Below are 11,241 nucleotides of genomic sequence, written 5' to 3' on the forward strand. Positions count from 1 at the left end.
ATAGGTCTATATTAGGTCTATAACAGTATTAGGTCTATAACAGCATTAGGTCTATATTAGGTCTATAACAGTATTAGGTCTATAACAGTATTAGGTCTATAACAGTATTAGGTCTATATTAGGTCTATAAAAGCATTAGGTCTATAACAGCATTACGTCTATAACAGTATTAGGTCTATATGAGGTCTATAACAGTATTAGGTCTATAACAGTATTAGGTCTATAACAGCATTAGGTCTATATTAGGTCTATAACAGTATTAGGTCTATATTAGGTCTATAACAGCATTAGGTCTATAACAGCATTAGGTCTATAACAGCATTAGGTCTATATTAGGTCTATAACAGTATTAGGTCTATAACAGTATTAGGTCTATAACAGTATTAGGTCTATATTAGGTCTATAACAGCATTAGGTCTATAACAGCATTAGGTCTATATTAGGTCTATAACAGTATTAGGTCTATATTAGGTCTATAACAGCATTAGGTCTATAACAGCATTAGGTCTATAACAGCATTAGGTCTATAACAGTATTAGGTCTATAACAGTATTAGGTCTATATTAGGTCTATAACAGCATTAGGTCTATAACAGCATTAGGTCTATATTAGGTCTATAACAGTATTAGGTCTATATTAGGTCTATAACAGTATTAGGTCTATATTAGGTCTATAACAGCATTAGGTCTATAACAGCATTAGGTCTATAACAGCATTAGGTCTATAACAGTATTAGGTCTATAACAGTATTAGGTCTATATTAGGTCTATAACAGCATTAGGTCTATAACAGCATTAGGTCTAAATTAGGTCTATAACAGTATTAGGTCTATAACAGCATTAGGTCTATAACAGCATTAGGTCTATAACAGCATTAGGTCTATAACAGCATTAAGTCTATAACAGTATTAGGTCTATATTAGGTCTATAACAGTATTAGGTCTATATTAGGTCTATAACAGCATTAGGTCTATAACAGCATTAGGTCTATAACAGCATTAGGTCTATAACAGCATTAGGTCTATAACAGTATTAGGTCTATATTAGGTCTATAACAGTATTAGGTCTATATTAGGTCTATAACAGCATTAGGTCTATAACAGCATTAGGTCTATAACAGCATTAGGTCTATATTAGGTCTATAACAGTATTAGGTCTATATTAGGTCTATAACAGCATTAGGTCTATATTAGGTCTATAACAGCATTAGGTCTATAACAGCATTAGGTCTATATTAGGTCTATATTAGGTCTATAACAGTTTTAGGTCTATATTAGGTCTATAACAGTAATAGGTCTATATTAGGTCTATAACAGTATTAGGTCTATATTAGGTCTATAACAGCATTAGGTCTATATTAGGTCTATAACAGTATTAGGTCTATATTAGGTCTATAACAGCATTAGGTCTATAACAGCATTAGGTCTATATGAGGTCTATAACAGTATTAGGTCTATAACAGCATTAGGTCTATAACAGCATTAGGTCTATAACAGCATTAGGTCTATATTAGGTCTATAACAGCATTAGGTCTATAACAGCATTAGGTCTATAACAGCATTAGGTCTATAACAGCATTAGGTCTATATTAGGTCTATAACAGCATTAGGTCTATATTAGGTCTATAACAGTATTAGTTCTATATTAGGTCTATAACAGTATTAGGTCTATATTAGGACTATAACAGTATTAGGTCTATATTAGGTCTATAACAGCATTAGGTCTATATTAGGTCTATAACAGCATTAGGTCTATAACAGTATTAGGTCTATATTAGGTCTATAACAGCATAGGGTCTATATTAGGTCCTATACAGTATTAGGTCTATATGAGGTCTATAACAGCATTAGGTCTATAACAGCATTAGGTCTATATTAGGTCTATAACAGTATTAGGTCTATAACAGCATTAGGTCTATAACAGCAGTAGGGTCTATAACAGCATTAGGTCTATATTAGGTCTATAACAGCATTAGGTCTATAACAGCATTAGGTCTATATTAGGTCTATAACAGCATTAGGTCTATATTAGGTCTATAACAGTATTAGGTCTATATTAGGTCTATAACAGTATTAGGTCTATATTAGGTCTATAACAGTATTAGGTCTATATTAGGTCTATAACAGCATTAGGTCTATATTAGGTCTATAACAGCATTAGGTCTATAACAGTATTAGGTCTATAACAGTCAATTAGGTCTATAACAGCATTAGGTCTATATTAGGTCTATATTAGGTCTATAACAGTATTAGGTCTATTAGCACCATATTATAGCAGGTCTGTGTTAGCATTAGGTCTATTAGCACCATATTATAGCAGGTCTGTGTTAGCATTAGGTCTATTAGCACCATATTATAGCAGGTCTGTGTTAGCATTAGGTCTATTAGCACCATATTATAGCAGGTCTGTGGTAGCATTAGGTCTAGTAGCACCATATTATAGCAGGTCTGTGTTAGCATAGGTCCTATTTGCACCATATTATAGCAGGTCTGTGTTAGCATTAGGTCTATTAGCACCATATTATAGCAGGTCTGTGTTAGCATTAGGTCTATTAGCACCATATTATAGCAGGTCTGTGTTAGCATTAGGTCTATTAGCACCATATTATAGCAGGTCTGTGTTAGCATTAGGTCTATTAGCACCATATTATAGCAGGTCTGTGTTAGCATTAGGTCTATTAGCACCATATTATAGCAGGTCTGTGTTAGCATTATATTATAAGGCCTTTCAGTATATGGGCAGCTCCTCATGATGTCACATGACCAGTAACAGCACTAGTACTAATCACATTCAGCAAAAACTGCTCCTTCATCATCCTCATCATCCTCATCCTCCTCCTCCTCATCTTCCTCATCATCCCCATCTTCTTCATCATCCTCATCATCATCATTATCATCCTCATCATTATCACCCTCATCATCCTCATCATCATCATCTCCTCCCTCATCTTCCTCATCATCCTCATCTTCCTCATCATCATCATCATCTCCCTCATCAACTTCCTCATCTCCCTCATCTTCCTCATAATCATCTTCCTCATCATCTTCCTCATCTCCCTCATCATCATCTTCCTCGTTCTCATCATCATCCTCATCTTCCTCATCATCATCTTGACTCTGTACCGGTACCCAATGTATATAGCCTCCACATTAACTCTGTACCGTAATACCCTGTATATAGCCTCCACATTAACTCTGTACCGTAATACCCTGTATATAGCCTCCACATTGACTCTGTACCGGTACCCCCTGTATATAGCCTCCACATTGACTCTGTACCGTAATACCCTGTATATAGCCTCCACATTGACTCTGTACCGTACTACCCTGTATATAGCCTCCACATTGACTCTGTACCGTAATACCCTGTATATAGTCTCCACTATTGTTATTTACTGCTGCTCTTTAATAATTTGTTTTTATTATCTGTTAGTTTTTGAAATGCATTTTCGTTTTAGGTATTTTTCTTAAAAGTACATTGTTTGGTTAAGGGCTTGTAAATCAGCAATTCACCATAAGGTCAACACCACCTGTTGTATTCGGCGCATGTGACAAATAAAATTAGATTTGATTTGATTTCATCTCCGTCATCGTCCTCCTCTTCCTCACCCTCTTCCTCACCCTCATCAATTCCCTCCTCATCTCCCTCATCATCATCATCGTCCTCATCCTCATCGTCTCTCTCTTTCACACACATGTGCAAGCGCGTGTTTATTGACATCACATGGGATTTGTCCCAACCTGCGGGATACACACACACACACACACACACACACACACACACACACACACACACACACACACACACACACACACACACACACACACACACACACACACACACACACACACACACAGACACACATCACAGAGAACACACACACACACACACACATCACAGAGAACACACACACACACACACATCACAGAGAACACACACACACGCACACCCCGCCACTGTCCTGATATCGTTGTGAAGCATGCGTCTGCATACGTTTGCGTGCGTGTGCAATGCCAGTGTGTGTGTGTGTCCAGTGTGTGTGTGTCCAGTGTGTGTGTGTGTCCAGTGTGTGTGTGTGTCCAGTGTGTGTGTGTGTGTCCAGTGTGTGTGTGTGTCCAGTGTGTGTGTGTCCAGTGTGTGCGTGTGTCCAGTGTGTGTGTGTCCAGTGTGTGCGTGTGTCCAGTGTGTGTGTGTCCAGTGTGTGTGTGTGTCCAGTGTGTGTGTGTCCAGTGTGTGTGTGTGTGTCCAGTGTGTGTGTGTGTCCAGTGTGTGTGTGTCCAGTGTGTGTGTGTCCAGTGTGTGTGTGTGTGTGTGTCCAGTGTGTGTGTGTGTCCAGTGTGTGTGTGTGTGTGTCCAGTTTGTGTGTGTGTCCAGTGTGTGTGTGTGTGTGTGTGTGTGTCCAGTGTGTGTGTGTGTCCAGTGTGTGTGTGTCCAGTGTGAGTGTATCCAGTGTGTGTGTGTCCAGTGTGTGTGTGTGTCCAGTGTGTGTGTGTCCAGTGTGTGCGTGTGTCCAGTGTGTGTGTGTCCAGTGTGTGCGTGTCCAGTGTGTGTGTGTCCAGTGTGTGTGTGTGTCCAGTGTGTGTGTGTGTGTGTGTGTGTGTGTCCAGTGTGTGTGTGTGTCCAGTGTGTGTGTGTGTGTGTGTACTGTAGCTCAGTTGGTAGAGCATGGTGTTTGCAACACCAGGGTTGTGGGTTCGATTCCCACGGGGGCCAGCACAGGAAAAAAAATAAAAAGTATGATAATGTATGAAATGTATGCATTCACTAATGTAAGTCGCTCTGGATAAGAGCGTCTGCTAAATGACTAAAATGTAAATGTAAAATGTACTGACTGGTTTTCCCCGCCCTGGGTCGCTGGAGAAGCCGCTGCGCCGTCAGAAGATCCTCGGTCTTCACCGCCTGTAGCAAGTCCTGGTCCTTACCCATCCTCTTCCTCCCTCTCTGTCTCTCTCTTCCTCTCTCTTCCTCTCCCTCTCTCTCTCCCTCGTCGTTAATCCCTCCCGTTCATCCTCCAGTCAGTCAGCGGGCCACAGCAGCAGATGTATTGGGGTTTGGTGTGGCTCCGATGCGGCTACGAGTAGAGAACAGGCTCGCTCCCCCTTGCTGTCTGAATCCCCTCAGACCGACAGATGCCCGTTAATAACGACCCTCCTGTCTCTCTCTCTCCGGTTTGCCCTCTGTCCGCGCAGGGACGACCCCTCTCCCTGGTAGAGGTTAAGAGCTGCGAGACGCACCGTAATTCCAAACCGGTTTTTTTTTCCGGTGTGCTGATGTTTTTTTTTTCCTCTTCTCACGGAGCTGTGTTGCGTGCTTTTTTTACGTGCATGTGACGGTAGAGCTCGAGCTATACACTCCTCCCAGTTCCCCGCCGTTAAATTCCGTTGTAATCACCAGCCGCTCCATCATCAAAACGAAACAAAAACGGTGGATATTTTTAACGTCAGTTCGCTTCACCACCACCACCATCACGGCTTTATTACGTAAACAACACCGGGACAGCTGTGCCCGCGTCACCGCCAGTTGTAATCCCCTCCCCGGGGCCTGATGTGGAAACGACTAGAGCGCGTGCATGTGTCCGAGTCCGTTTTTTTTTCCAGTTTCCACCAGTCGCGAAGGGGTGGGGGGGGGGGGGGTCGACTGAGATTGCGACGTTAAAAAGGCTCGGACGCGTGCAGGCATCCGGGATCGCGCGAGCTACTACGGGACAGAATAGCATCATATCGCTCTGAGTAGGCAGAGAGAGAGAGACAGAGAGGAGAGAGAGAGAGAGAGAGAGACAGAGAGAGCGAGTGTGTGTGTGTGTGTGTGTGTGTGTGTGTGTGTGTGTGTGTGTGTGTGTGTGTGTGTGTGTGTGTGTGTGTGTGTGTGTGTGTGTGTGGAGAAAGTAAAGGGGGCAGTAAATATAGACCTGTCTCTTCAGCTGAAACAGAATCACGACAAAAACAGGTCAAAGATGATAATGGAAGACTTGATTTAATTAAATTATACAAACAGTATAATATATCAGACTTGATTTAATTAAATTAAACAAACAGTATAATATATCAGACTTTATTTAATTTGATCTGATCAATAAATCTGATATTTTCATTGGTGTCAATAATCAATTATACAAACAGTATAATATATAATATAAACTGTTGGAGTTAAATGGTCGAGAATGGTTTAAAAACAACAGAGAACTATAACTACAGGTTTAATACTACAGGTTTAATACTACAGGTTTATACTACAGGTTTAATACTACAGGTTTAATACTACAGGTTTAATACTACAGGTTAAATACTACAGGTTTAATACTACAGGTTTAATACTACAGGTTTAATACTACAGGTTTTATACTACTAGGTTACAGCTACTATAACTACAGGTTTAATACTACAGGTTTTATACTACAGGTTTTATACTACAGGTTTAATACTACAGGTTTAATACTACAGGTTTAATACTACAGGTTTTATGCTACAGGTTTAATACTACAGGTTTAATACTACAGGTTTTATACTACAGGTTTTATACTACTAGGTTACAGCTACTATAACTACAGGTTTAATACTACAGGTTTTATACTACAGGTTTAATACTACAGGTTTAATACTACAGGTTTAATACTACAGGTTTTATACTACAGGTTTAATACTACAGGTTTAATACTACAGGTTTAATACTACAGGTTTTATACTAAAGGTTTTATACTACTAGGTTACAGCTACTATAACTACAGATTCTATACTACAGGTTTTATACTACAGGTTTAATACTACAGGTTTTATACTACAGGTTTTATACTACAGGTTTTATACTACAGGTTTAATACTACAGGTTTTATACTACAGGTTTTATACTACAGGTTTAATACTACAGGTTTTATACTACAGGTTTAATACTACAGGTTTAATACTACAGGTTTTATAGTAAAGGTTTTATACTACTAGGTTACAGTTACTATAACTACAGGTTTTATACCACAGGTTTTATACTACAGGTTTAATACTACAGGTTTTATACTACAGGTTTAATACTACAGGTTTTATACTACAGGTTTTATACTACAGGTTTAATACTACAGGTTTTATACTACAGGTTTTATACTACAGGTATTATACTACAGGTTTTATACTACAGGTTCTATACTACAGGTTTTATACTACAGGTTTTATACTACAGGTTTTATACTACAGGTTTTATACTACAGGTTCTATACTACAGGTTTTATACTACAGGTTTAATACTACAGGTTTTATACTACTAGGTTACAGTTACTATAACTACAGGTTTTATACTACAGGTTTTATACTACAGGTTTAATACTATAGGTTTAATACTACAGGTTCTATACTACAGGTTTAATACTACAGGTTTAATACTACAGGTTTTATACTACAGGTTTAATACTACAGGTTTAATACTACAGGTTAAATACTACAGGTTTAATACTACAGGTTTAATACTACAGGTTTTATACTACAGGTTTTATACTACTAGGTTACAGCTACTATAACTACAGGTTTAATACTACAGGTTTTATACTACAGGTTTTATACTACAGGTTTAATACTACAGGTTTAATACTACAGGTTTAATACTACAGGTTTTATACTACAGGTTTAATACTACAGGTTTAATACTACAGGTTTAATACTACAGGTTTAATACTACAGGTTTAATACTACAGGTTTTATACTACAGGTTTTATACTAAAGGTTTTATACTACTAGGTTACAGCTACTATAACTACAGATTCTATACTACAGGTTTTATACTACAGGTTTAATACTACAGGTTTTATACTACAGGTTTTATACTACAGGTTTATACTACAGGTTTAATACTACAGGTTTTATACTACAGGTTTTATACTACAGGTTTAATACTACAGGTTTAATACTACAGGTTTTATAGTAAAGGTTTTATACTACTAGGTTACAGTTACTATAACTACAGGTTTTATACCACAGGTTTTATACTACAGGTTTAATACTACAGGTTTTATACTACAGGTTTAATACTACAGGTTTTATACTACAGGTTTTATATTACAGGTTTAATACTACAGCTTTTATACTACAGGTTTTATACTACAGGTTTTATACTACAGGTTTTATACTACAGGTTTTATACTACAGGTTCTATACTACAGGTTTTATACTACAGGTTTAATACTACAGGTTTTATACTACTAGGTTACAGTTACTATAACTACAGGTTTTATACTACAGGTTTTATACTACAGGTTTAATACTACAGGTTTAATACTACAGGTTCTATACTACAGGTTTAATACTACAGGTTCTATACTACAGGTTTAATACTACAGGTTTTATACTACAGGTTTTATACTACAGGTTCTATACTACAGGTTTTATACTACAGGTTTAATACTACAGGTTTTATACTACAGGTTTAATACTACAGGTTTATACTACAGGTTTAATACTACAGGTTTAATACTACAGGTTTTATGCTACAGGTTTTATACTACAGGTTTATACTACAGGTTTTATACTACAGGTTTTATACTACTAGGTTACAGCTACTATAACTACAGGTTTTATACTACAGGTTTTATACTACAGGTTTAATACTACTAGGTTACAGCTCCTTTAACTACAGGTTTAATACTACAGGTTTTATACTACAGGTTTTATACTACTAGGTTACAGCTCCTATAACTACAGGTTTAATACTACAGGTTTTATACTACAGGTTTTATACTACAGGTTTATACTACAGGTTTATACTACAGGTTTTATACTACAGGTTTTATACTACAGGTTTAATACTACAGGTTTAATACTACAGGTTTAATACTACAGGTTTTATACTACAGGTTTTATACTACTAGGTTACAGCTCCTATAACTACAGGTTTAATACTACAGGTTACAGCTCCTATAACTACAGGTTTTATTCTACTAGTGTCTTCGAATTCCCCGTCATAAATCAGCCAAGGCGCAGTGTGCCAGTAGTCCCACATATTTATTTAGTGAACTTCGAACAAAACAAGAAAACAGGTGGAACAGAAACAAAACGTGAACACAGCTGCACAAGAACAAGATCCCAATGAAAAACACAGGGAAAAAACAGGCTGCCTAAGTATGGTTTCCAATCAGAGACAATGATAGACAGCTGCTAATGATAGACAGCTAATAAACCTGTAGTCCTACACCACCTGTAGCATAAAACCTGTAGTCCTACACCACCTATAGTAATAAACCTGTAGTCCTACATTACTACAGGTAGTGAAGGACTACAGGTTTATTACTACAGGTGGTGTAGGACTACAGGTTTATTACTACAGGTGGTGTAGGACTACAGGTTTATTACTACAGGTGGTGTAGGACTACAGGTTTATTACTACAGGTTGTGTAGGACTACAGGTTTATTACTACAGGTGGTGTAGGACTACAGGTTTATTACTACAGGTGGTGTAGGACTACAGGTTTATTACTACAGGTGGTGTAGGACTACAGGTTTATTACTACAGGTGGTGTAGGACTACAGGTTTATTACTACAGGTGGTTTAGGACTACAGGTTTTATACTACAGGTGGTGTAGGACTACAGGTTTATTACTACAGGTGGTGTAGGACTACAGGTTTATTACTACAGGTGGTGTAGGACTACAGGTTTATTACTACAGGTGGTGTAGGACTACAGGTTTATTACTACAGGTGGTGTAGGACTACAGGTTTATTACTGCAGGTGGTGTAGGACTACAGGTTTATTACTGCAGGTGGTGTAGGACTACAGGTTTATTACTGCAGGTGGTGTAGGACTACAGGTTTTATGCTACAGGTGGTGTAGGACTAAAGGTTTATTACTACAGGTGGTGTAGGACTACAGGTTTATTACTACAGGTGGTGTAGGACTACAGGTTTATTACTACAGGTGGTGTAGGACTACAGGTTTATTACTACAGGTGGTGTAGGACTACAAGTTTATTACTGCAGGTGGTGTAGGACTACAGGTTTATTACTACAGGTGGTGTAGCACTACAGGTTTATTACTACAGGTTTATTACTACAGGTGGTGTAGGACTACAGGTTTATTACTACAGGTGGTGTAGGACTACAGGTTTATTACTACAGGTTTATTACTACAGGTGGTGTAGGACTACAGGTTTATTACTACAGGTGGTGTAGGACTACAGGTTTATTACTACAGGTTTATTTCTACAGGTGGTGTAGGACTACAGGTTTTATACTACAGGTGGTGTAGGACTACAGGTTTATTACTACAGGTGGTGTAGGACTACAGGTTTATTACTACAGGTGGTGTAGGACTACAGGTTTATTACTACAGGTGGTGTAGGACTACAGGTTTATTACTACAGGTGGTGTAGGACTACAGGTTTATTACTACAGGTGGTGTTGGACTACAGGTTTATTACTACAGGTGGTGTAGGACTACAGGTGGTGTAGGACTACAGGTTTATTACTACAGGTTTATTACTACAGGTGGTGTTGGACTACAGGTTTATTACTACAGGTGGTGTAGGACTACAGGTGGTGTAGGACTACAGGTTTATTACTACAGGTTTATTACTACAGGTGGTGTTGGACTACAGGTTTATTACTACAGGTGGTGTAGGACTACAGGTGGTGTAGGACTACAGGTTTATTACTGCAGGTGGTGTAGGACTACAGGTTTTATGCTACAGGTGGTGTAGGACTAAAGGTTTATTACTACAGGTGGTGTAGGACTACAGGTTTATTACTACAGGTGGTGTAGGACTACAGGTTTATTACTACAGGTGGTGTAGGACTACAGGTTTATTACTACAGGTGGTGTAGGACTACAAGTTTATTACTGCAGGTGGTGTAGGACTACAGGTTTATTACTACAGGTGGTGTAGCACTACAGGTTTATTACTACAGGTTTATTACTACAGGTGGTGTAGGACTACAGGTTTATTACTACAGGTGGTGTAGGACTACAGGTTTATTACTACAGGTTTATTACTACAGGTGGTGTAGGACTACAGGTTTATTACTACAGGTGGTGTAGGGACTACAGGTTTATTACTACAGGTTATTTCTACAGGTGGTGTAGGACTACAGGTTTTTATACTACAGGTGGTGTAGGACTACAGGTTTATTACTACAGGTGGTGTAGGACTACAGGTTTATTACTACAGGTGGTGTAGGACTACAGGTTTATACTACAGGTGGTGTAGGACTACAGGTTTATTACTACAGGTGGTGTAGGACTACAGGTTTATTACTACAGGTTTATACTACA

At 38.2% G+C, this 11,241-nt stretch overlaps 2 long non-coding RNA genes across 52 annotated transcripts; both read left to right on the forward strand.

Annotated features, from left to right (window-relative positions):
* Positions 1-2: 2 nt before the first annotated feature.
* On the forward strand, positions 3-2,248 carry LOC115185198 (uncharacterized). 49 transcript variants are annotated; one of them, XR_003874905.1, is made up of 9 exons: positions 46-764; positions 810-877; positions 912-1,226; positions 1,305-1,563; positions 1,693-1,776; positions 1,850-1,894; positions 1,947-1,991; positions 2,115-2,176; positions 2,224-2,248. It is a non-coding gene; the product is annotated as an uncharacterized LOC115185198 (long non-coding RNA). The 49 variants fall into 49 exon arrangements; XR_003874908.1 differs by having other exon boundaries at positions 1,693-1,765; positions 1,878-1,894; XR_003874909.1 differs by lacking the exon at positions 2,224-2,248 and having other exon boundaries at positions 46-336; positions 416-460; positions 523-764; ... (1 more) ...; positions 1,850-1,911; positions 1,958-2,182.
* Positions 2,249-8,939: 6,691 nt separating this feature from the next.
* LOC115185202 (uncharacterized) lies at positions 8,940-11,220 on the forward strand. Of its 3 annotated transcripts, XR_003874911.1 has the most exons (7): positions 8,940-10,164; positions 10,210-10,412; positions 10,444-10,505; positions 10,678-10,832; positions 10,878-10,998; positions 11,076-11,154; positions 11,199-11,220. It is a non-coding gene; the product is annotated as an uncharacterized LOC115185202 (long non-coding RNA). The 3 variants fall into 3 exon arrangements; XR_003874912.1 differs by lacking the exons at positions 11,076-11,154; positions 11,199-11,220 and adding an exon at positions 11,044-11,065 and having other exon boundaries at positions 10,878-10,953; XR_003874913.1 differs by lacking the exons at positions 11,076-11,154; positions 11,199-11,220 and adding an exon at positions 11,044-11,065 and having other exon boundaries at positions 10,678-10,784; positions 10,833-10,953.
* Positions 11,221-11,241: the final 21 nt, after the last annotated feature.

This window comes from Salmo trutta, unplaced genomic scaffold, assembly GCF_901001165.1.
Source record: "Salmo trutta unplaced genomic scaffold, fSalTru1.1, whole genome shotgun sequence".
NCBI classification, from domain to species: domain Eukaryota; kingdom Metazoa; phylum Chordata; class Actinopteri; order Salmoniformes; family Salmonidae; genus Salmo; species Salmo trutta.